General features: G+C 36.4%; 1 long non-coding RNA gene and 1 other non-coding gene across 2 annotated transcripts in view; one reads left to right on the forward strand and one right to left on the reverse strand.

Annotated features, from left to right (window-relative positions):
* The window catches only part of LOC135969333 (uncharacterized), an 86707-nt gene that overhangs the window by 46280 nt on the left and 12626 nt on the right, over window positions 1–27801 (reverse strand). The gene's annotated exons all lie outside the window — the stretch shown is intronic.
* LOC123571439 (U6 spliceosomal RNA) lies at window positions 10548–10652 on the forward strand. The gene has a single exon (XR_006695603.1). It is a non-coding gene; the product is annotated as a U6 spliceosomal RNA (small nuclear RNA).

Genomic DNA, 27801 nt, shown 5'->3' on the forward strand with positions numbered 1-27801 from the left:
AATGATACCAGATGGCACCAGCAAGGATCCAGCAGGAACTTGAGTGGAGCTAGAAGGAAACTGACCAGAATAGTACCATAAGAGCTCAGAAAACTAAATTGACATTGGGACTACAGACCACAAAAGTAGGCTGGAACCTATGTACTAAACCTAAACAAGGTGATTGCTTTCTAAAATAGAAGATCTATATAGGATTAAGAGTTTCCTAATATCTAAAATATACACAATATCATAGAAATTCACCCATCATACCAAGATCCAGGAAAACCACAACAGGAATTTAAAAAAAATTAATTAATGGCAATACTGAAGTTAATCAGAAGTTGGAAATATCTGATGAATATTTTAAAGCAGCCACCATAACATTGCTTCAACAGTAGTTAGAGATTACTTCATTTTTTAAATATTTTATTTTACTTTATTTTAAGTTCTGGGATACATGTGCAGGACATGCAGGTTTGTTACATAGGTAAACGTGGGCCATGGTGGTTTGCTGCACCTATCGACACATCACCTAGGTATTAAGCCCAGGATGCATTAGCTATTTTTCCTGATGCTCTCCCTGCCCCTGCCCTCCACCAGACAGGCCCCAGTGTGTATTTTTCCCCTTCCTGTGTCCATGCATTCTCATTGTTCAGCTCCCACTTATAAGTGAGAACACGCAGTGCTTGGTTTTCTGTTCCTGTGTTAGTTTACTGAAAATAGTGGCTTCCAGCTCCATCCATGTCCCTGCAAAGGATGTGATCTCACTCCCTCCTATGGCTTTGTAGCACTCCACGGTATATATGCATCACACCTTCTCCATCCAGTCTATCATTGATGGGCATCTGGGCTGATTCCATGTCTTTGCTATTGTGAATAGTGCTGCAATGAACATACTCGTGCATGTATCTTTATAACAGAATGATTTATATTCCTTTGGGTATATACCCGTAACAAGATTGCTGGGTCAAATGATGTTTCTGCTTCTAGACCTTTGACGAATCACCACACTGTTTTCCACAATGGTTGAACTAATTTACATTCCCCCCAACAGTGTAAAAGTGGTCCTATTTCTCCACAGTTTTGCCAGCATCTGTTGTTTCTTGACTTTTTAATAATCACCATTCTGACTGGCATGAGATGGTATCTCATTGTGGTTTTGATTTGCCTTTCTCTAATGATTAGTGATGTTGGGATTTTTTTTCATATGCTTTTTGGCCACATGAATGTCTTCTTTTATCCTTTGCCCTCTTTTTGATGGGATTGTTTGCTTTTCTCTTGTAAATTTGTTTAAGTTCCTTGTAGATTCTGGATATTAGACCTTTGTCAGATGGATAGATTGCAAAATTTTCTCTCATTCCATAGGTTTTATGTTCGTTCACTCTGATGATAGTTTCTTTTGCCATTCAGAAGCTCTTTGGTTTAGATCCCATTTGTCAATTTTTTCTTTCATTGCAATTGCTTTTGATGTTTTCATCATGAAATCTTTGCCCATGCCTGTGACCTGAATGGTACCGCCTGGATTTTCTTCTCGGGTTTTTATAGTGTGGAGTTTTACTTTTAAGTTTTTAATCCATCTTAAGTTAATTTTTTATAAGGTGCAAAGAAGGGGTCCAGCTTCAATTTTCTGCATATGGCTAGCCAGTTTTCCCAGAACAATTAATTAAATAGGGAATCCTTTCCCCATTGCTTGTTTTTGTCCAGTTTGTTGAAGATCAGATGGTTTTAGATGTGTGGCTTTATTTCTGAGATCTCTATTCTGTTCCATTGGTCTATGTGTCTGTTTCGGTATCAGTACCATGCTGTTTTGGTTACTATAGCCTTGTAGTATAGTTTGAAGTTGGTTTATTAGTCAGCATTCTCTAGAGGAACAGAACTAATAGGAGATACACACACACACACACACACACACGTGTACATATATGTATGTGTGTGTGTATACACACATATATAAACGGGAGCTTATTAAGTATTAAATCACACAATCACAAGATCCCACAATAGGGCATCTGCATGCTGAAGAGCAATGAGAGCCAGTCTGAGTTCCAAAACTGAAGAACTTGGAGTCCTATGTTTGAGGGCAGGAAGCACCCAGCATGGGAGAAAGATGTAGGCTGGGAGGCTAAGCTAGTCTCTCTTTTTCACATTTTTCTGCCTGACACCATGGCAGCTGATTAGATTTTGCTTGCCCAGATTAAGGGTGGGTCTGCCTTTCCCAGTCCACTGACTCTAATGTTAATCCCCTTTGGCAACACCTTCACAGACAAACCCAGGATAAATATTTTGTATCTTTCAATCCAATCAAGTTGGCACTCAGTATTAGCCATTAGATGTACACTTCTTGTCAACGTGAACCCATACACATCTCCTGAGATCATACATAATCGTCAAATAAAGACAATAATTGGGTCATAATGACACCTAACATGGTACAACTGTCCTTCATACAACCAGAAAAACACCAATCCCCAACCCAAATAGTATTACATAAAGTTAACAATACTTAAATGCTGATGTGAATTCAATAAATCTTATGTCACATGATAAAGGAGAAAAAAATAAAATGAAGATATTTTCTTAGTACAAGTGTATACATGCACAAACATGTTTTTAACAAAAGAAGGAGGAAATACTCATGATAATTACAGTCCTCGTTTCTGTAGCTGGTCATGTGGTAGTAGCTGGTAGTGATGAGTACCTTCTACTATCCATTCTGTATTCCCTTTGCTTTCAGTAAGCACCTCAGCAGGTCATGTTTTTCATTTTTTGTTTGTTTGTTTGTTTGTTTTTTCTTTTTTTTTCCTGATCGAGTGACCCAAAACTTCATTCCAAGGGTCTGGGCCATTTGTAGTCCTGCCTGGATTGGGCTGCTGTAGTTTCCCATTGACCTCAATCACAGGGCATGGTAATACTAAGAGATGCCCTAATCGATCTCCTGTATTCCATGCATACTCTTCCTTGCCTCTGTTGTGGAGTAGTAGACTGATTTCACCAGATAGTCCGGGTCAATCACCCCAGCCAACACTGCAACTCCCTTCTTAGCCTGTTGACTTAAAGGTAGGAGGAGCCCAAATTGTCCAGGTGGCAATCTTAACTTCTGGTTTAATGGAGTCGTTGTTGTGTATCCTAGTGGCAACTTTCCCCGCTCTGAAACTAAGACCATTATGTCAGCAGAACATAATGTTCTGGAAACAGGAAGCAAAAATTTTGCTAGGGGATTACCAGGAATGATGGTGAGTGGTGCCACTTCCACTTCCACCCCTTAATTCCTGGTCCCATTCATCCTGGTTATGGGAGAAACAGTACCATATACTGGACACTGATTCAGGGCATATACGGTCTTCTGGAGAACTTTGACCCAGCCCTGCAAAGTATTTTCACCTAGGTGGCATTGTAATTGTGACTTCAAAATATCATTCCACCACTCTTATCAATCCAGCTACTTCAGGATCATGGCGAACATGGTAAGATGAGTGAATTCATGAGCATGAGCCCACTGCCACACATCTTTATCCGTAAAGTAAGTGTCTTGGTCAGAGGCAATGCTATGTGGAATACCATGATGGTGGATAAAGGATTCCATGAGTCCACTGATGGTAGTCTTGGCAGAAGCATTGCATACAGTACAGGCAAACCATATCCAGAGTAAGTGTCTATTGCAGTGAGGACAAACTTCTACCCATTCCATGATGGAAGAGGTCCAATATAATCAACCTGCCACCAGGTAGCAGACTGATCACTCCAAGGAATGGTGCCATATTGAGGGCTCAGTGTTGGTCTCTGCTGCTAGCAAATTGGGTATTCAGCTGTGGCCATAGACAGGTCAGCCTTGGTGAGTGGAAGTCCATGTTGCTGAGTCCATGTGCAACCTCCACCCCTGCCACCATGGCCACTTTGTTCATGGGTTCATTGGGCGATGACAGGAGTGACTGGGGAAAAAGGCTGAGTGGTGTCCACAGAATGGGTCATCCTATCCATTTGATTATTAAAATTCTCCTCTGCTGAGGTTACCTGTTGGTGAGCGCTCACATGGCATACAAATATCGTCATGGTTTTTGACCACTCAGAGAAGTTCATTCACATACCTTTTTCCCAAATTTATTTGTCACCAATTTTCCAATCATACTTCTTCCAAGTCACTCATCATCCAGTCAAACCATTAGCCACGGCCCACGAATCAGTATATAATCACACATCTGGCAACTTCTCCTTCCATGCAAAGTGCACAACCAGGTGCACTGCTAGAAGTTGTGCCCACTGGGAAGATTTCCCTTCACTGCTATCCTTCAGGGATGTCCTAGCAAGGGGTTGTAGTGCTGCAGCTGTTGAATTTCAGGTGGTGCCTGCATATCGTGCAGAACTATCTGTGAGCCAGGCCCTGGTCTTCTCTTCCTCTGTTGACTGATCACAGGGAACTCCCCATGAGGCCATCAGTGCAGGCTGGGGAAGAGAAGGCAGGGTGGCAGGAGTGGAGACCATGGCATTTGAGCCACTTCCTCATGTAACTTGCTTGTGCCTTCAGGACCTGCTAGAGCCCAATCATGTATATACCACTTGCATTTGATGATGGAATGCTGCTGTGCACGACCCACTGTATGGCTAGTTGGATCAGAAAGGACCCACTTCATTATAGTCAGTTCAGGTCACATGGTGACTTGATGACCCATAGTCAAATGTTCAGTTTCCACCAAAGACCAGTAACAGGCCAAGAGCTGTCTCTCAAAAGGAGAGTAGTTATCTGCAGAAGATGGCAGGGCCTTGCTCCAAAATCCTAGAGGCCTCCACTGTGATTCACCTATGGGGGCCTGCCAAAGGTTCCAAAGAACATCCCTATCTGCCACTGACACCTCAAGCACCATGGGATCTGCTGGGTCATACAGCCCAAGTGGCAGAGCAGCTTACACAGCACTTTGGACCCGTTGTGAGCCTTCTCCTGTTCTGGACCCCACTCAAAACTGTCAGCCTTTCTGGTCACTCAATAAATGGGCCCGAGAAACACACGCAAATTAGGAATGTGTTGCCTCCAAAATCTAAATAGGCACACTAGGCATTGTGCCTCTTTCTTGATTGTAGGAGGGAGGGGCCAAATGCAGCAACTTACCCTTCACCTGAGAAGGAATATCTCGATAGGCTCCACAACACTGGACCCCTAGAAATTTTACTGAAGTAGAAGGTCCCTGAATTTTAGTCAGATTTATTTTCCATCCTCTGGCACACATATATCTCTCCAATAAGTCCAGTGTGTTTCCTACTTCTTGTTCACTGGATCCAATCAGCATAATGTCATCAAAGTAATGGACCAGAGTGATATCTTGCAGAAGCAAAAAGCGATCAAGGTCTCTCTGAATAAGATTATGACACAAAGCTGGAGAGTTAACATACCCCTGAAGTAGGACAGTAAAGGTATATTGCTGGCCTTGCCGGCTGAAGGCAAATTGCTTTTGGTAGGCCTTATGGACCGGAATGGAGAAAAAGTTATTTGCCAAGTAAATGGCTGCATACTAGGTACCAGGAGATGTGTTAATTTGCTCAAGCAATCAAACCACATCTGGTACAGCAGCTGCAATTGGAGTCACCACTTGGTTAAGCTTGTGATAATCCACTGTCATTCTCCAAGATCCATCTGTCTTCTGCACAGACCACATGGGAGAGTTGAATGGGAACGTGGTGGGAATCACCACCCCCGTGTCTCTCAGGTCCTTGATGGTGGCACTAATCTCTTCAATTCCTCCTGGGATACGATATTATTTTTGATTTATGATTTTTCTAGGTAGAGGCAGTTCTAATGGTTTCCGTTTGGTCTTTCCTACCATAGTAGCCCTCACCCTACCAGCCAGGGAGCCAATGTGGGGGTTCTGCCAGCTGCTAAGTATGTCTATGTTAATTATGCACTCTGGCACTGGGGAAATGACCACAGGATGAATCCAGGGACCCACACTGTAAGTCGGGCATGAGCTAAAACTCCCTTAATTACCTGGCCTCCATCAGCACCTACTTTAACTGGAGGACAACAATAACATTTTGGGTCCCCTGGAATCAATGTCAGCTCAAAGCCAGTGTCCAGTAGGCCCTGAAATGTCTGATCATTTCCCTTTCCTCAATGCACAGTTACCCTAGCAAAAGGCTAGAGGTCTTCTTGGGGAAGAATGGGAGAAAGATTCACTGCATAAATTGTCAGTAATGTAGTGGGGTCCTTCCTCAAGGGGACCCAGTCTCCCCTTCATTCAAGGAGTTCTGGGTCTGTAAAGTGGCTCAAGTCTAGAAATTGATCGATGGGCCATGATTCTCTGTTTTTTTTTTTTTTTAATTCATATTAGTCTTTTTTTGTCCATTCAACATAGAAGTTTTCTGCTTATATAAATTAAGTAGAATGCAGTAGACTTCCTATTAATTTCACTTCTAGGAACACCATGATTAATTAGCCAATGCCAGCGCTCCACATGAATCAGATTATTCTGATTGCTGCTTTGCCTCTGCTGTCCATTATGGTAGCTAGCCCACCATGCTTTTGATGGTTGAGTGCTGCCACTTGGCCTCTGCCACCTCCGGATGCAATTATTCCCATTGTATTTAAATTTTGTAGTTGAGTGCCTGTGGTTCCCACCATTAGCTCTGACATGCAGAGAAGAGCAATTACAGGGCTCTTCAAAGATAAAGGTGCTGCCATCACAAATCTATTTCATAAGGCACTGGTTAAGGGTGAATCTTCTTGATCCTCCCAACTGGGATGAGTTGGTCTGAAGTGACTAATCCACTCCACCATCCTAATCTCCCTAAGCCTTTTGATCCCTTCCTCTACATTAAACCAAGGGAGATCAGGCATTTTCAGCTCTTTCACAGTGGGCCATCTTTTAATCCACATTTCAGCTAACCAAGCAAATAAGCCATTGGAACCTTTTTTAACTCCCTGAGCTGCAAGATTAAGTACAGAGTCCCTACTTAGTGAGTCCAAGTCAATAAATTCAACCTGATCCAACTCTATGTTCTTTCCACCATTATTTCACACCCTTAATATCCATTCCTATGCCTGTTCTCCGGATTTCTGTTTACATAAATTAGAAAACCCAAGCAGTTATTTTTGACTGTAGCACACCTCCTCATGGGTCACACTCTCAACCTCACCTCCAGGGTCCCACCAGGACTTTAGTCTAGTTATAGGTCTGGAAGCAAACAGGGGTGTTGGGGGTGGCTCCTGATAATCAACGTTATCTTGGTTGACAGCTGCCTCAGGGGAGGCCATCACTGTTGCCTCACACAGCACAGGGTTTATCTCCTCAGACAAAGATGTCAAGGCTGATGGAAGCATGGGCCAGAGAGGGGATGTTGCCACTACTGGGGATGGGGAAGCTGATTCTTCTGGCAAAAAAAGGTTCATTGGAGTTTACAAACTCAGTGTTCCCACCTTTCCAGGGTCCTCCCACAAGTCCTCATTCCAAGTTTCAGGGTCCCATTCTTTTCCAATCAATGTCCTGACTTTAACGGTAGACACCTGATGAGGCTGTGCATGCACCTTTCATTGCAGGTCAGCCACTCGCATGATAAGAGCTTGTGTATGTTTTTCCACAATTTCAGCTCCTTCTCTACAGGAGATAAGGTTCTCACTTAGGGCAATCTTAGCAGATTTGAGGCTCAGTATTTGCTTCTGAAGTTGTGAGTTAGAATCCGTGAGTTCATCATTTTCTTCATCATTTTGTCCAATGAACTTAGGAGCAACCAATCGGCCTCATTATGTTCCTTGGTTCTCCACATATGGTCAATTGTCTATTGTTGGCATATATGAATGCTTGTGATTTTTGCACATTGATTTTTTATCCTGAGACTTTGCTGAAATTGCTTATCAGCATAAGGAGCATTTGGGCTGAGATGATGCGGTTTTCTAGATATAGGATTATGTCATCTGAAAACACAGACAGATTGAATTCCTTTCTTCCTATTTGCATGCCCTTTATTTCTTTCTCTTGCCTGATTGCCCTGGCCAAATCTTCTAACACTATGTTGAATAATAATGGTTAGAGAGGGCATCCTTGTCTTTGCAGGTTTTCAAGGAGAATGCTTCCAGTTTTTGCCCATTCGGTATTATATTGGTGGTGGGTTTGTCGTAAATGGCTCTTATTACTTTGTTAATTTTTTATTATTATACTTTAAGTTATGGGGTACATGTGCAGAACGTGCGGGATTTATTACATAGGTATACACATGCCATGGTAGGTTGCTACACCCATCAACCTGTCATCTACATCAGATATTTCTCCTAATGCTATCCCTCCTCTAGCCCCCCACCCCCAGACAGGCCCCAGTGTGTGATGTTCCCCTCCCTGTGTCCATGTGTTCTCACTGTTCAACTCCCACTGATGAGTGAGAACATGCGGTGTTTGCTTTTCTGTTCCTGTGTTAATTTGCTGAGAATGATGGTTTCTAGCTTCATCCATGTCCCTGCAAAGGACATGAACTCATTCTTTTTTTAATGGCTGCATGGTATTCCATGGTGTATATGTGCTATATTTTCTTTATGCAGTCTATCATTGATGGGCAATTGGGTTGGTTCCAAGTCTTTGCTAATGTGAACAGTGCCACAATAAACATACGTGTGCATGTGTCTTTATAGTATAATGATTTATAATCCTTTGGGTATATACCCAGTAATGGGATTGCTGGGTCAGATGGTATATCTAGTTCTAGATCCTTAAGGAATTCCCACACTGTCTTCCACATAACTTGCACTTCCATCAAAAGTGTAAAAGAATTCCTACTTCCACACATCCTCTCCAGCATCTATTGTTTCCTGACTTTTTAATAGTCACCATTCTAAATGGTGTGAGATGGTATCTCATTGTGGTTTTGATTTGCATTTCTCTAATGACTCGTGATGATAAGCTTTTTTTCATATGTTTATTGGCCGCATAAATTTTTTTTTTTTTTTTGAGAAGTGTCTGTTCATATCTTTTGCCCACTTTTTTATGGGGTTGTTCATTGTTTCTTGCAAATTTGTTTAAGTTCTTTGTAGATTCTGGATATTAGCCCTTTGTCAGATGGGTAGACTGCAAAAATTTTCTCCCATCCTGTAGGTTGCCTGTTCACTCTGAAGATAGTTTCTTTTGCTTTGCAGAAGCTCTTTAGTTTAGTTAGATCCCATTTGACAGTTTTGGCTTTTGTTGCCATTGCTTTTGGTGCTTTCGTGTGTGAAGACTGGGGGAAAAGTGCTGTATCTGGACTCGAGTGCACCATTCCTCACAGCACTGTCTGTCACCAGTTCCTTTGGCTAAGGGAAGAAAATCCCTCAACCCTTTGTGCTTCCTGGGTGAGGCAACTCCCCACCCTGCTTCTGCTCGCCCTCCATGGGCTGCACCCACTGTCCAACCAGTCCCAGTGAGATGAACTGGGTACCTCAGTTGGAAATGCATAAATCACCCGCCTTCTGCGTCTATCTTGCTGGGAGCTGCATACCAGAGCTCTTCCTATTTGGCCATCTTGCCAGTTTGAATTTTTTTGGTCACATTTTTAAAAGGAAAAACATTATTGATAAAAGAGAAGTTTTAAAAAAGAATTAAATGTAAATTACAGAACTAAAAATACAATGAAGTTTTAAAATCACTGGATGGGATGAATAGTAAGAGTGGTTATGAAAGAATATAGAAACACTGTACTAGAGGACAAGTAAATAGAATGTACATGTTCTGAACAAAAGAGAGAAGGTGAGAAAAACTGATTAGAGGCATATGGACCTGTGGGGCAATTATGGAAAACATACCACTGATAAATACAGTGACTCAATGAGTTCCAGAAGGAGAAAAAAAAATAAAAACATATGAAAAAAATAATGGCCCAAAATGTCTCAAACTTGACAAAAGGCATACATCTACAGATTTAAGAATCTGAGCAAACCACAAATAATATAAACCCCCAAAATCCATGCTAAGGCATGTCACAATTAAACACTTAAAAACTAAAGGCCAAAAGCACATTCAAATCGACCACAGGGAAGGGATGCCTTTATAGGGGAACACTTACTGGAATGGCAGAGGATTTCTCATCTGAAACCATGGAGACCAAAAGAAAGAGACACAATGTACCATGTTGTGGAATATGGTATATTAATGAGTTGGAAGACTTTAATATAATAAAAATGTCAGTCCTCTACAATTGATCTGTAGATTTAATGCAATCTCTATTAAAATTGTAGTGAAGATTTTAAAATATAGAAAAACTTATTCTAAAAATTATATAGAAAAACACAAGCCCTATAATAGCTAAAACAATCTTGAAAAGAGGAATAAAGTGAGAGAAATCATTCTATCTTATAGTAGCAATTATTATATAATAGGTACAGTAATCAAGAGAGCATCGTATTGGTGGAGTAACAGATGTGTGGATTAATGGAAGAGAATATGGAATCTAAAAATAGACCCACAAAAATATGCGCAACATATTTCTGACAAAGGTGTAAAAGCAGTTCAATGGAGGAAGAATATACTTTTCAATAAATGATGGTGGAGCAATTGGCTCCCATAGACAACAACAAAAAATTTGACTTAACCTTATTAAAAAAAAAAAATTGCCTCAAAGTGGTGCTCAGTTTGCAGTACATATGGTAGATTTGGACTGATACAGAGAAAATTAGCATGGCACCTGCACAAGGATGAATGCAAATTTGTAAAACATTTTGTATTTGAAAAAAGAAAATAATTACCTGAAAATGGATTATGGTCTTAAATGAAAAACATAAAACTATTAAACTTTTAGGAAAATAACATAGTAGAAATCTTCAAGATCAAGGGGTAGGAAAAGAGTTCTTAGACTTAAGACTAAAAGCACGATCTAGAAAATAAAAAACTGACCAATTGGACTTCATTCATTTAAAAAACTTTGCTCTGTGAAAGACATTGTTAAGAGGATAGAAAGACAAGCTACATAGACTTGGAAGAAATATTCACAAACTCTACATCTGACAAATGACTAGTATCTAGAATATATGAATAGTTCTCAAAATTCAACAGTGAAAAACAAACAATTCAAAAGACATTAATAGACATTTCACCTAAGAGGATATATGAATGTCAAATAAGCACATTAAAAAATGTTCAACATCACTACCTATTATGAAAATGTGAATTAAAACAAAAATGAGCTATTACTACATACTTAACAGAATGCCTGAAATAAAAAGTTGTAAAGCATCAGTTACTGGCAAGGACACAGAGAAACTGGATTATTGATAAATTGCTGGTGGGAATATAAAATGGTACACCCATTTTGAAAAATGATTTGGCAGTTTCTTAGAAAACCAAACATTCATCTACTACACAAATCAGAAATTTCAGTACGGGCAGTTATCCCAGAAAAATGATAATGTTTTGTTCACACAAAAACCTGCATACAAATATTCATAGCAATTTTACCCTAATAGCTCCAAACTAGAAACAACTCAGATGTCTGTTAACAAGTGAGTGGTTAAATGAACTATGGTACATCCATACCATGGAATAGTACTCAACAATAAAAATAAACTATTGATACACATGACAATGTGGATTAAACTCCAGGGAATTGTGCTGGATGGAAAAGGCCAATCCAAAATATTATATACTGTATATACTGTATGATTCCATTTATATGACATGCTTGAAATGACAAAGTTATAAATGTTGAGGGCATATTATGGTTGCTGGAGGTTAAGGGTGTGTGAGAAAAGTGGATGTGGTTATAAAATGGCAACATGTGTGATCTTTATGGTGACAAAACAGTACAAGTAAAATTGGTGAAATTTGAACTAGTAGGTGGACTGTATCAGTGTCAATATCCTAGTGTGATAGTGTACTATAGTTTTGCATGACATTACCACTGAAAGAAAGCAGGTAAAGTGTATATGGAATATTTCTGTATATTTCTTACAATTGCATGTGAATCTACAATGATCTCAAAATAAAAGTTCAATGTAAGAATGTATAATGTTGGTGCATGAAGAGTTAGAAGATGGTTAAATCTATGATAAATGATTTTTAAAATTCATAAGAAGGATGTTGTCTAATAAAGTTGCATTTTTGATAGCCAAAATGGGAAGCCGAATGATAAACAGTTTCATGGAAAATGCCTCTAAAGGTCAACTGTGCAATCAAGGAAAAAAATGTAAACATCAATGTGAATGACATGCTCTTATATCCTTTGGAAGTAGAGTTGAGTTTATTTCGTAAATTTATAATAACTAATTATACTGATAGTTTGTTGCTTTATTTCTCTGATGAATTAATACAGGAATGAACTACCAGAAAGATGTGAATTTCAAAATCTGTGAGGTATTTCAGAGCCTCTGTTGGCAAGATCACTCTTTTTTGGGAGCCATGATTTTTGCTTTATCAGAAACTTTTCTAGGGGTAGGAAGTTTTTGCTCTTTAGAGAAGTCCTGACACCCCCCAAAAATTGTAAAGATAAAAAAGCTGGCCAAGTTTCTCATCCTGGTGAAGGTTATTTTAATTTTTGAAAATATTTTGAAAATCTTTAAAAGCTTATCAGAGAGTGTCAGTTCTTTGGGAGGAATGTATTCTGATAGAGGTATCACTGTGTTTAAGCAAGGGTAGAGGATTTTGGGAATAGAAGGGCAACATGTTTGACTTCTATAGCATCTAAAACATAGATGCCCGGTTGCTTCTTGCTCCTAAATGTATTATGCTTATGCTATTTATTTTATCAAGTGGCTAATTATGTAAGAGAATCCCCAAAGGAGGTTTTCCTGGTCCAGGTTTTTGTTGGTGGATTTTAGTCATCTTGAAAATCTTCTAGTTCTGTTTCTGGGAATAGTTCATGACTTGAAGCTATTAAAACACCATTTTACCTTTGAGTTTCTTCAAAACATCGTGTAAGCGGCACCTGATGTGTATATTATTTACCATCAGGTCTAGAACTTGCCTGTTTAGCTGTTTATGATTGAATGCCTCTGCTACTTCAAATTTCAGATGGATTAAAGATTCTCCTTAACGGCTTCCTCTGTAAAGACAATAACCACAATATCTCACTGGGTCTCTCTGATACCGTTCTTTCACACCTGATTATATCATTAAGTGACCCCACTGATTCCGTAGCTCACTTCCTGATTTTGTTGTCTTTGAAAAACTTTTAGCATTAATTTGCGAATGTCTTATAAGGTGATCCTTGAAATTATTATTATTTCTTTTACTTTATTGGCCAACATTTACAGATTTCTTGTCTGCATGTAGGCAGTTTTTTTTTTTTATTTAAAAAAATGCTCCCCTTGTCCTCCTACCTCCCCAAGCTGTTTACTTTGTCATATAGCCATGGATAAATTAGATTTTGTTTGACGGCTAAATTATTTTTGATACACTGTGTGTATTTTTGGTCTTTTTGAAGTGATTTTGAAAAGTATTCCTATGGGCTTTCAATCTGTGAAAATATATTTTTGAAACAGCAGTAACTACATTGTGTTGTCACTCTTTCTCCTAAAGGTGGATAACCAAGTGATGGATAATTCCGGCTTGCTTGCTTAAGCTAGTATGTAAAATTAAATTACTATTATATAGTATCTCCTATAGATATTTATATCCTTTCAAAACCATATTCTTTTGAATCCTACAAATCTTATTATAGTAAGTAGCCATACTTTTTATGCAAACCTCAATTTTACATTTCATTCTGACAAAATATTTGATCAGTTTGTGGATAACTGAAGACCTCTCAAAATTACATCACTTAATTTCTATATTGTGGCCAAAATTGTATTATTCCTATCAAGTTTTCTGTAATGACTATAGGCCTGTAAATTTATCAACACATTTTACATTTTAAAAATTTCATTTTTCCACTCACAGAATTTTTATTACCCTTTCCTTATCTAATATTCTAGATTCTAATATTCATAAACTTTGTATGTTTGCCTTCATACACATAGCAACATGCTTACTTATCTGTCTAGGTTGGGCCTGCCTGTTGTCTATATGTACCTTGGCATTGAAAGTGGTTGGTTTTTCTCCTTCTACCAAATTGCTTAAAGTCTATCCTTGCATCCTGGCCTATATTCTAATTCAGCTATTTTCCTTTTAAAGCTTCTAGAAAAAATATATATGTGTATATCGTATTTTAGTTACATTTTACCCCTCCCTATACATGTCAATTGTTCTTTCAACACCACAATGAGATAGTATCTTACCCTAGCTAGAATGGCTATTATTTAAAAGACTAAAAATAACAGATGCTGGTGAGGATGCAGAGAAAAGGGAACTCTTATACACTTTTGGTAGGGATATAAATTAGTACAGACATAATGGAAAACAGTATGGAGTTTTCTCCAAAATAAAACACTAGAACTACCATACAGTCTAGCAATTCCCCTACTGGGTATTTATTTCAAAGAAAAAATTGGTGTATCAAAGGGACACATGCACCCCATGTTTATTGCTGCACTATTCACGATAGCAAAGGCATGGAATCGACCTCTGTACATTAATGGATGAGTGGATAATGAAAATGTGGTACATACACACAATTAAATACTACTTGGCCATACAGAGAATTAAATTCTGTCATTTGCAGCAACATGAATGGAACTTTATGTTAAGTGAAATAAGCCAGTCACAGAAACACAAATATCATATGTTCTCACTCACATGTGGGAGCTAAAAAAAGTGGATCTTATGTAGATAGAGAGTAGAATGTTAGTTACTGGAGGCTGGGAAAGATATGTCAAGGGGAAGGGGATAAAGAGAAGTTGGTTAATGGGTACAAATATATAGTTAGATAGATGGAATAAGTTATACTGTTCTAATGTAGAGTAGGGTGACTATAGATAACAATATACTAGGTACTTCAAAATAGTTAGAAGACAGTACTTGAAATGTTCAAACACATAGGAATGATAATACTGGAAGTGATTAATACCCTAAATAACCTGACTCAATCATTACACCCTCTATGCATGTAACAAAATATCACATGTTCTTTTAAAAATGTACAAAAATCATGTATCAGTAAATTATTTTCAAGTTGGCATTTTAAGTTGCCTCCAATTTTCTTTGTTTCACTGTCATAGGCCTGGCCCATTTGTCAAACTTTTCTTATTTTCTTTTACTCTAGTGGAATCTGCAACAGTCTGCCTTTTCTCCTATCTTGCCTCATAGTTTTTCCTTTTTAATACAAAATTCTTGATGACATTTTGCAAAAGGGTAGCCCAGCCTTCCTGTGTATACTATAACTATTAAAAAGAGTCCTTGTGGATTCTGGAGAATTTGGAGTGCCCACTCTTTTTTCTCTGCATGGAACAGATGCTATTTAAGAAAGCATCACCCTAGAAATCTTGGCCTTGTATTCATTTCCAGGGCATTACATTTGGCCTACAGTATTGTATTTTCTTAAGTCTTCATATTTAAATGTGCAATGACCACTGGCTTTTCCTCTTCTGCCATCACCCGAGGCTGGCCTAGTAAACATAAAAAGGTTACCACGTAGCTAACATGGCTTTGTTCTAACACATAACCTTCATTATTATCATACACATGGCTGTCTACACACTCTACAATCTAACCTACTTATGCCATTTCTTACTAGTCTATCTCAGAGACATTTTCTCTGTATATAGTACACTGTGGCATTATAATGATGCCTAGATCTCATCGAAGGGTCATTCCCTGTTGAAGCCAACCTTCTTTAAGGCCCCTTTCCTCCTTAGAACCACAATTACTGCCCTCATGGAAATGAGAATATTTTACAATAATCTAGAGGCCCTTCGACGCTGTTTGTACCTACCACATCTGCTATATTTACCAACAGAAAACGGGCCTGTTCTATGATAGCCAAGGGTTCAGGAACACTATAGCTCCCACACTAATCCTGGCATTTTAAAATGAAGATAACGGGTCATAATAAATGGCATGTTGCTCAAAATATGAAACTCTGACTTTAAGTCTTAGCTTCAACTATACATGCTTGAAGAAGTCATTAAAAATCCTTTGAGCCTCAGTTTCCTTATCTGTAAAATGGTCTATCTCACAGGGTTGTTAAACAGTTTAAATTAATGCATTCAAATTGTTTTATAAATTTTTATGATATAACTATACTTAGGTTTTATAAACTCATAATATATTGGACCTGAAGACAGCCCTAGGGATCATCTAATACAAATACATATTTTTACAGATGACTAATCAAAGTCCCAAACAAGGCCAAGAAAATTGCACAAGTTCACTACAGCTAGTGTGGCAAACCTTGAGTTAGAGCACATGTATCTTAATCTAGCTCTCTTTGCCTCTTTTTGTTTCCTTCAGTCAGTCACCAGGTACTTTAGATTCTGCCTTGGAAAAGTGTTTGTATAATAGCTAACGTTTATTGAATATTACAATGTCGCAGACACTCTTCTAAGCATTTTACATGTATTTCCACATTTAATCATAATAATAACCTCAGGGATTAGGTGCTATTTTATCCCCATTTTGCAGATGAGATAATTGAGAGTCAGAAAGTGTAATTTAATCAAGGATGCATAATCTTTATGAGATTAAACTTTCAAAAGCCAATTGAAATATGATGTGAATAGTTGGATAGAAGTGATATGATTGGTATCCAAAGCGGGGTGATGGAGATAATAAATAGCAATAGCAGAATCCAGATTCAAAATTAGGTCATCTGTCTCCAGAACCCATGTTATTAACCAATAGTTTATTGCCTCTCATCTATTTTTTCTCTATTCCATCATCACCACCATAAACCTAGGCCTCAATTCCGCCTGAAGGATTTCCCTCCCTTCTTGTTCTTTTTCCTGCAACCCATTCTTCTCATCTCAGTCTGATCAATATTCCTAGGCCACCACTTCATTCAAATCATTATCTTTTTCAGGAACAAATCATAATTTCAAATTGTCTCACAAATCAAGTCAAAAATCCTGTCCCTGTTACTCAAGTTTCTCTAGAATATGAACTTTCCTCATTTTCTGATATGATTGTCCAGTATTCATCAAGATGAATCCTTTACTTTTGTCAGGTGAATTGTTGGACGAAACTTGACTTCATCCTTACCTCTATATTAGTGTTATTAATGTTCTTGTATCAGTTAGGATTCTGTATTGCACATGATGAAAAATCAAGTTAAACTGTCTCTAATAATAAAGGGAATTTACTAGCTCATTTAACTAAAAAATCCAGAGAAAATGGCTTTAGGCAAGGATTGATCTAGTGGCTGAGTGATGTTGCCAAGGCTCCAGATTAAATCTCTTTCACTCTGTTTTCAATGGTGTCCATACCAACTGTCAAAGACCACACAGTCTCCTTTCACCACACACGTGATTTGGTTTTTAATGGCTATAAGCTTTGTATCCCCATAAAACACTATTTGGTAGAAGAGAGAATCTGTGTCCTAGCATTTCCAAAAAATGTACAAAAGTTTACTCTGATAAGACCCTTTCAGTGTCTGCTTCAATTTAATTACTGGGCCCAGAGGAATAAGATGCATGAATTAGTTTAGGCTTGGGTTTACCTTTCCCTAAGTCAGTCACTAGTGCCAGGAGGACAGAATATCTTGATTGACTTTAGACATTTGTGATGCACACATGGAGTTAAAGTCAACTCTGTCTGAACCACTTGGCTACAAATTGTGGATGGAATGGTTTTCCAAACAAGATTGAAGTTTGTCAGAAGAAGAGAGAAATGGGATTCCTGGAAGGCACTCAGCAAATGTGTACTAAGTTCTTCTCTCTTTCTCTTTGACAACTTAAATTGTATCTTCTCTTTTATGGCCAATTTAATTTTACTCAATCTAGTTCACACCAATCTCTGAAGTCATATGGCATGTATAATACAGTGTACTCTATATTTGGCTTTATATGTTTTGATAGTTTATGTATTTAGAACTTGTGATTCCAACAAAATCATGTTAATTTATGGCACAGGCTATGTATTTTAACTTTGTGTAGCCCTCACAGCATCTAGAACATTTCTGGGCATATAGCCAATGCTATAAAAGCACTTGTTCACTTGACTTGATGACTTGTTGAGTTAGGTACAGCCACTTTGTTCATTTCGGTCATCATCAAGATTGATGCTGATTGCTCTGGTTCACTCAATCATTTGGCTCTCTGCATCAATCATGAGGATAACACAGTAAATGGATTGGTTAGGCTCCAGTTCATTCACTGTGCACTTACAGATATAGCCTTGCCGATGAATAGTACTTGTCTGTCTGTACCGAAATCATGTTCCATAGTTTTGTGTATGTTTTTGAAGATGTATCTTTTTGTTTGGATACGACTACTATTAAAACCATTTCTATGGAATGCATTCTCTAATAATGGGTTACATTTGGGTTACTGGTAAGTGCTTTCCGTTTTGTAGTGTGTACTTGTATTAACTATTGTATCCTATTTGATGTGCATCTGCCTTAACCTTTTTCTATTTCATTTTATTTTATTTTTATGTTCCATAATCAAACTTCTGGAAAACAGCATTAGCCACATTGAATGCAGTTCATCTTGTACAAATAATCCACTGCTAGCCTGATTTTTCCCCTAAATGGAACACTCAACCTTTTCCCCAGATCCATGGCATTTTTATTTTTCTATTAAAAGCTTAAGTGAATCCGAAAGAGTTGTTCTGTTCTGATTTTCTTTAAGATGAAAGTTTCAAAAGCTAATGAAAAGATGATGCGGATCATTGGATACCAGTGACATGAAAGTTTCTAGAGCAGATCTCAAAGCATTTCAAGATTTTCCTGCTTCTGAAAATTTACACAACCTAGTCTGTCATCCTGGAGTCATGTTTTTCTTACTTCTTCACATAACTTTGATTACTTTTACTCATTCTTAAAATTTCAACTGAAATTTTACTTTATCATGAAGGTAGAAGTTAAGCCTGATTTGTTCACTGCTGTATTAGACATTCAATAAATATTATTGATTGACCGAATGATGAATGACACATTATTTACTCTCATTTTCACTAAATTTTAATTTGAAGTTCATTAATATAAACATAATTTTCAAATCAATGCAATATCTAAATTAGAAGCCAAGAGGATCATAAATATTTATCTGCCAAATAATGTTAAGATTTTAGAGATATTCATTTTAAAGCAAAGCACAGAAATCCTTGAGTTAAATGAAAGTAAGTTAAAGTGACAATAAAGATCTACACTAATAACTTCCATTTTGAAGATTTTAGACTTAATGAAGTAAAACTTTAAGGCTTAGCTTGGATAGATTTATATAAGTTGATAAAGGGACTGTAAACATAAACTGAAGAACCTGCTTCCAAAGTCTAATACAGAGTAATTTTTGTTATTTGAGAAATGAAAGTTAACTGAGAGTTATATTTGTTTTGTATTTTTCCTAAATTTTTAAAGATTTCTTTCTAATTCTGTATTTATCAGATATGTAGCACTTCTAATTTTGTAATATATTCTTACACATGTGCTGCATATTCATGAAAGAAGAGAATATAGACAAATAAGGATAAATAATATAAAATCACCTACAAAGCTGCCACCTGACATAAAACTACTGTTTACATGTGGTGCTTAGTCAAATGGACTTTTGAGTGATTATATACACACATATGGGTAGGTATAAAATAAGATCATGCTTTACATAAATATTTGTGATCTGCTGTATTATTGTAGTAATATATATATGTATAAAATTTGCCATATTTAAATGTACCATTTTTAAATGTACAATTCAGTGGCATTAGGTACATTCACAAAGCTGTGCAACCATCCACTATCTCCATTTTCAGAACTTTTACAACATCCCACACAGAAATTCTGTACACATTAAACACTGATTTCCCCATTTCTCCCTCTTTCATGCCCCAGGTAAGCTTTGTTTTATGTCTCTAAGAACTTGCTTATTCCAGATACTACATATAAATGGAATCATTCAGTATTTATTCTTTCGTATATGGTTTATTTCACTTAGCATAATGTTTTCAATTTATCCATGTTGTAGCATATACATGATCTACTTTTTTTTTTTTTTGCTGCTTAGAAATATATTTTGACTCTCTGTGCCAGTCACATACAAATAAGAATTTTAACAGCTGCAAAGCATTTCTTTAAAATGTGGATTTATCATAATTTAACCAACTGAGATTGAGATTGTTTACAATATCTTACTTTTATAAACAACAATTTGCTGGATATTCTTTTTTATTATTTTATTTTATTTTAACTTTTATTTTAAATTTGAGAGTACACATGCAGGTTTGTTACATAGGTGAACTTGTGCCATGGGTGTTTGTTGTATAGATTATTTCATTACCCAGGTATTAAGCCTAGTACCCAAATAGTTACTTTTCCTGATCCTCCGCCTCTCTCTCTACCCTATGATAGGGCCCAGTGTACATTCCCCTCTATGTGTCCATGTGTTCTCATCATTTAGCTCTCATTTATAAGTGAGAACATGCAATATTTGGTTTTCTGTTCCTGCATTAGTTTGCTAAGGGTAGTGGCCTCCAGCTCCATCCATGCTCCTGCAAAGTACATGATCTCATTCTTTTTTATGGCTGCATAGTACTCCACGGTGCATGTGTGTCACATTTTCTTTATCCATTCCACCATTGACGGGCATTTAGGTTGATTCCATGTCTTTGCTATTGTGAATAGTGCTGCAATGAACATGCACATGCATATGTCTTTGTAATAGAATGATTTATATTTCTTTGGGTATATACCCAATAATGGGATTGCTGGGTCAAATGGCAGGTCTTAAACATATGTATATATATTTTACCTTTGATTATTTTCTGGAAGTAGAATCATTGGATTAAAGGGTATGCATGTTTTGAAAGTGTTTTATTCTTACTGACAAAATTCCCTTAAAAATGCTTCTATCATTGGATACAGCCACGTTTCATAGTGGAATGCTATTTCTTACATCCACTTGATCATTTTTGTTGATCTTAGAAGCAAAAAAATGGGTCTATCGTTTTTGTTTGTATTAATTTAATTACTAGGGATGTTTAGCACTCTTTATTTTGTTGTTGCCTATTGTACTGTTTATTTAAGTTACCTGTTTATGTCTCTTGCCTATTTTGCCTTCATATTGTTGCCTTTTTATATTTATTTATAAAAATAATTTGCACATAAAGATATTGTATATTTATTCACACTAGTTACATATTTTTATCTTATAAATATTAAAAAATATAGATGAGCAAAAGGAGAGAAAAAGTGAGTGAAATCCCATCACCCAGAGTCAACTACTGTTGACTTTTTGGTACATATTCTTCCAGAATTATTCTTTATACAAATATGATCATAATGTGCATAACTTTTTCACTTAGTTTACTGTGAATCTTTTCATATGTATTTATCTATCCATCCTTCTATGTATACATGTACATATGCATTTTAATGGTTTATAATAGTCCACTGCATTAAATAAAATATTTAACCAAATTCTTATTTATAATGTAAGTTGTTTCTAATTTTTGAATTAAAAATAATGATATGAAAGACATCCTTGTGCACAAATCTCTTAACATTTTTCCAATTATTTCCTTAGATAAATTTCTAGAAAAAAGATTGCAAAGTAAAATGGCATGAACTTTTGAAGATTTTTGATACAAGTTGCTAAATAGCGCTCCAGAAAAGTTATGACAATTTACCTTTTCACCATCCAGTACTTCAAAATAGCACCTATTTTCCTCCATCTATTCAACATTGAGCATTTTTATTTTTTTCTAAATTTTGCTACCCATATGCACAGAAAATGGTATGTCATTTAATTTTCATTTTTGACTACTAACAAAGTTGAATTTGTTTGAACTTTTTCTCACAGTTTGTTGGTCATTTGTATTTCTTGTTTTGTAAATTGCTTGACCTTATTCTCTGCCCATTATTGTCACGTACTGGAGTATGCACTTTTTCTTATTAATTTATAAGAACACATTCTATATTAAGGATATTATTCATTTGGTTGTCATCTATGTTTCAAGCATTATATTTTGCTGTTTGCCATTTTTATTTAAAGATTTTCCAATTTATTGCATATAACTTTATAACACATTTTTTCTGAGAATCTCTATTACACTGTAGTAATTGCTTAATTTTTCTAATTCTAAATTTTTATTATTTGACCTTTTCTATTGATTATTTTTAATATTACTTTTCCTCAACATTTTATTTTGAAAAATTTTAAGGCTACAGAAAAGTTGCAAGAGTAGTACAGATTGAGTATCCCTTACCCAAAATGCTTGGTACCAGAAGCATTTTTTTTTCTAATTTGGGAATATTTGCATTACACCAGTTGAGGATCCCAATCCCGAAAATTCAAATTCCAAAATGCTTCATGGAGCATTTTTTTAAATGTCATTTTGGAGTTCAAAATATTTCAGATTTTGGAGCATTTCGGATATTGGATTTTCAAATGCAGGATGCTCAAGATGTATAATGACCACTTGTCTGTATTCTTCATCACTTTCACTAGGTTTGTTTTCTCTGTTTCAATTTCTCTCTCCCTGTCTCTCACCTCAACATGTGCACATATTTAGCTATAGTTTGCTTCTTAAGTTTGTCTATAGTTGGTTTGTTCCCTACATAAATTTGAAATTTGGATATAGTTTAATATATTCCTTTATGTCTTCTGCCTTTAAGTTCATATTTGGAAGTCTTTCCTCAGCACAATATTATATATATTCAGCAGCATCTTATTCTTTCTTCTTTTCTCTTAACATTTTCAATCCATATAGAATTCATTTTAACTTATGATACTGGGCTGAAATTTTTTCCAAATGGTGAGCCAATTTTTCATACTATATAAATAATTCCTACAAGTCAATAAGCAAACAGATCAACAATATACTAGGAAAAATATGTAAAAATTATGACTAGACAGTTTGCAGAAAAAGAAGCAAATAAAAGAAACGTAAATTAAACAACTGTCAGATATCATTTTTCACCTATCAGATTGGTAAAGATCAGAAAACTTATAACAATCTGTATTAGAAACAGTGAAGGGAATCAGTGAAGACAATACATTGCTGGTGTAAATTTAGATTGGCACACTCTCTATGGAGGGCATTTTGGAAATAATACAACAAAAATAAAAAAGAACAAGTAGTTTGACTTAGAAATTCCACTCCTGAGTATTTATCCTGTAAAAATAGTTACATTTGTGTGAAATAATAATTGCAGCATAGTTTTTATCAGCAAAATATTGGAAACAGCCATAACAGAGGGCTAGTTAAATTATGGTAAATCTATCTAATGGAATACTCTATGTAGTTATGGAAAAGAATGTGGCAGCTCAATCTGGAGTTATGCTGAAGGATATCCAAAGTATGTTTTTAAGTGAAAAATGCAAGGTGCAGAGCAGTGTAACATCGTACCATTTATTTAGGGGAGAATGGAATCTGTAAATATAAAATCTTTGAATGTGGAGATATTATCTCTGGCACAAGAGACTGGCAAAACTCCAGAGATACTGTAGTACACATAAGAAAGAATGACTTAGCCAGTTATCACTACATTGTTTATTGAATAATCTACCTTTCACTACTGTCAGTGGTTGATCCAAAACATTGTTTTTATCATATATTAAAGGCTTATATGTATTTATATCTTGTCTGGACATTCTGCTTTATTCTATGGCCCTACCACTCCTTCCTCAATAGTACCATACCATTTTAATGATTCATTATTTAATTTTTGACATTGAAAAATCCCTGGTTGGGCAAATTCTCTTTTTAACTATTTTTTACAAAAATTTCTTCAGTATCTTATTTTGTTTATTTTTTCCAAACAACTTAATAATCTCTTTGTTGCAGATCCCCTTACCCCCAAAACTACTGGGATTTGATTGAAATGAGTTAAAACGTAAACATTATTTTTCTTTTTATTCATTTATTCTATCTGCCATTCACTTTCCACAGTTTCTGTTACCTGAGGTCAACTGAAGTCCAAAAATATGAAATGGAAAATTCCAGAATTAAACAATTCATGTTTTAAATTGTGCACCATTCTGAGTAGCATGATGATATCTTGTGCTATTGCAGTGCTGGGACGTGAATCCTCCTTTTGTTCAGTGTAACCATGTTGTCTGTGTTACCCGCCCATTAGTCACTTAGTGGTCATGTAGGTTATCCAATTGACATTATGGTACTTGTGTTCCAGTGACCCTTATTTTACTTAATAACAGCCTCGAAGTACAAGAATAGTGATACTGGCATATTCCTGTGTATGTTCCATTTTATTATTAGCTATTGTTGTTAATATCTTACTATACTTAATTTATCAATTAAAATTTATCATATATATGCATACATACAATAAACACAGTACTTATAGGGTCGGGTACTATCTGTGGCTTCAGGTGTCCACTGCAGTCTTGGAATTTATCCTTTACAGATAGGAGAAGACTAATGTTTAAGTATTTACTGAGCACTTACTATTTCTCAGACACTAGTACACACACTAGTGACAGGTGAACATGTCAGTAAACAAGTCAAGCAATATCACTAATTTTGAGGAGCTTACATTTTAGTTGGATGTGATGATATGGAGATAAAGTATAAACAAGCAAATAGGTACACAAACAGGATAATTTCACATAGTAATGAATGTCATGGCAACATTTAAACAGCATAATGTGATATGACCATCTCAGCGAATGGTGAGGGTTTGTTTAGATCAGGTGGCTTCAAAAGGTGACACTCGAACTGAGAACTGAATTATGAGAAGAAGCCTTGCGCAGATCTGAAGCAAAAGTGTCCCAAACTGAAGTTAGAAGCTAAGAGTTCTGTTTTGTACCTTCAAAGTTTGATATGCTAAGATTTATCAGTGTGACTTGCCAAGTAGATAATCGGGTACATGACTGGCAGTCAGGGGAGAGGTCAGGGCTGGCGTCATCAACATATAGTTAGTATTTAAAACCATAAGAAAAGGTGAGTTCATCTAGAAAGAATGCAAATAGAGAAGAGAAGATGATTAAGAACCAAAACCTTCAGAAGTGTTCAGGAAAGGGAAAATTCAGGTAAGGAGCTGAATGGAGCAGACAGTAAGGCGGAAACACAAACAGCAAAAGGCTGTAGCATAAATTCCAAGAGAAGGATGTGTTTTCAGGAGAGAGGGAATTATCACGTCTTTACACTATTGTCTTCCTCTTGAGAAACATGATAAGTCTCTGCATTTATTTAAGCCTTTTTTTTTTTTTTTTTTTTTTTGAGGCGGAGTCTCACTCTGTCGCCCAGGCTGGAGTGCAGTGGCGCAATCTCGGCTCACTGCAAGATACACCTCCTGGGTTCACTCCATTCTCCTGCCCCAGCCTCCCGAATAGCTGGTACTACAGGCGCCCACCACCGTGCCCGGCTAATTTTTTGTATTTTTAGTAGAGATGGGGTTTCACCGTGTTGGCCAGGATGGTCTCGATCTCCTGACCTCGCGATCCGCCCGCTTCGGCCTCCCAAAGTGCAGGGATTACAGGTGTGAGCCACTGCGCCCGGCCTTAAGCCTTCTTTTTTGTCTTTTCTGTCGCTTAGTAAAGTTTTGTGATTTTCTTCACAGAGGTTCTCAACACAAAAAATATTTAGTTTATCTTTTTTAAAAAATTTATTATTTTGTTATAAATTGACAAGTTGTAATTGTATATATTCATGATTTATGGGATACAAAGTTATGTGATGATGTATGTGTACAATGAGAAATGAATAAATCAACTCATTAACATATTAATCACCTCAAATACTTATTTTTTGTAGTGAGAACATTTGAAGTTTGCTGTCTTATTAGCAATTTTGAAATACACCCTATTATCAACTATAGTCACTGTGCTGTGCAATATATCTCAAAAATTATTCCTCCTATCTAACTGAAACTTTGTGTTCTTTAACCAACATCTCCCCATTTATATCTACCCCCTAGACCTGGTAACCACCATTCTACTCTCTGCTTCTGAGTTCAATTATTTCAAATTCTACATATAAGTGAGATAATGAGGTATTTCCATTTCTGTGCCTAACTAATTTTGTTTAACATAGTGTCCTCCAGGATAATCCATGTTGTCTCAAATGAGAGAATTTTCTTATTTTGGGGTGCTGAATAGTATTCAGTTGCGCATATATAAAACATTTTCTTCATCGATTCATCCTTTTATTATTACTTAGGTTGATTCTATAACTTAGCTATTGTGAATGATGCTACAATGAACATGAAAGTGCAGAAAACTCTTTAACATACTGATTTTATTTTCTTTAGATATAAACACAGTACACTGGATCATATGGTAATTCTATTTTTAGTTTATTGTGGAAACTGCATATAGTTTTCTATAATGGCTATACTAATGTACATTTCCACCAACAGTGTACAAGGATTGTCTTCTCTCCACATCCTTTCCCACACTTTCGATCTTTCATCTTTTTAGTAACATCTACTCTAACCAGTGTGAGGAGATATCTCATTATGGTTTTAATTTGCATTTCCCTAATTATTAGTGATGTTGAGCATTTTTTCATGTATCTCAAATATGTGGTCATTTGTATGTCTCCTTTTGAAAAAATATCTATTTAGGCCTTTACCATTTCTATTAATTTAACATTTTTTTAACTTTTATTTTATGCCCAGGGGTACATGTACAGGTTTGTTACATGGGTAAACTTGTGTCATGGGGGGCTTGTTGTACTGATTATTTTATCACCCAGTTATTAAGCCTAGTACTCATTAGTTATTTTTCCTGATCCTCGCTCTCCTCCCTTGGCCCACCCTCCAAAAGGCCCCAGCGTGTGTTGTTCCCCTCTTTGTGTCTATGCATTCTCATCATTTAGCTCTCACTTATAAGTGAGAAAAGGTGATATTTGGTTTTCTGTTCCTGCATTAGTTGGCTTAGGATAATGACCTTCAGCTCCATCCATGTCCCTGCAAAGGACATGATCTCATTCTTCTTTATCACTGTATTGTATTCCATGGTGTATGTGTACCACATTTTCTTTATCCAGTCTATCACTGATGGGCATTTAGGTTGATTCCTTGTCTTTGCGATTGTGAGTAGTGATACAATGAACATACATGTGCATATGTATTTATAACAGAAATATTTATATTTGTTTGGGCATAAACCCAGTAATGGGATTTCTGGGTTGAATCCTTTACCATTTTTTAATTGGGTTGTTTTCTTGCTATTCAGTTGTTTGAGTTCCCTGTATATTTTGTATATTAATCCCTTATCAGATGTATGGCTTGCAAATATTTTCTCCTAATTTGTAGGTCGTCTCTTCACTATGCTTATTGTTTCCTTTGCTGTGCAGAAGATAGAATTCAGGAGCAACGCCATCAAGTCCTTGGCTTGGACTCTTTAATGAGAGTCTCTTTAATGGGAGACTCTTTATTACTGACTCAATTTCCTTACTCATTATTAGTCTGTTCAGATTTTATATATGTATTTATTATTCAATCTTGATAGGTGGTATGTGTCTTGAAATTTATCCAATTTTTTCTATGTTATCCAAATTGTTGCTGTAGAATTGATCATGGTGGTCTTTTATGATCCTTTTTATGAATTTGATATTTGTCATACGGTCTCCTATTTCATTGTTGATTGCATTTATTTGCATATACTTTCTTTTTTTCCTAGACTAAGGTTTTATCAATTGTATTTGTCATCTCAAGAAACCAACCCCTAGTTTGTTAACATTTTCTATTGTTTCTGTAGCCTTTATTACTTTTATTTTTGCTTTGATCTATATTATTTCCTCTCTTCTACTAACTTTGGGCTTAGACTGTTATTATAGTTCCTTGAGGTGTACAGTTAGGTGGTTTACATGAGATCTTCTCTTTTAATGTAGGTATTTATTGCAATAAAATTCTTTCTTAGAGCTGGTTTTGCTGTATCCCACAAGG

The sequence above is a fragment of the Macaca fascicularis genome, chromosome X (genome assembly GCF_037993035.2).
Source record: "Macaca fascicularis isolate 582-1 chromosome X, T2T-MFA8v1.1".
Classification (NCBI taxonomy): domain Eukaryota; kingdom Metazoa; phylum Chordata; class Mammalia; order Primates; family Cercopithecidae; genus Macaca; species Macaca fascicularis.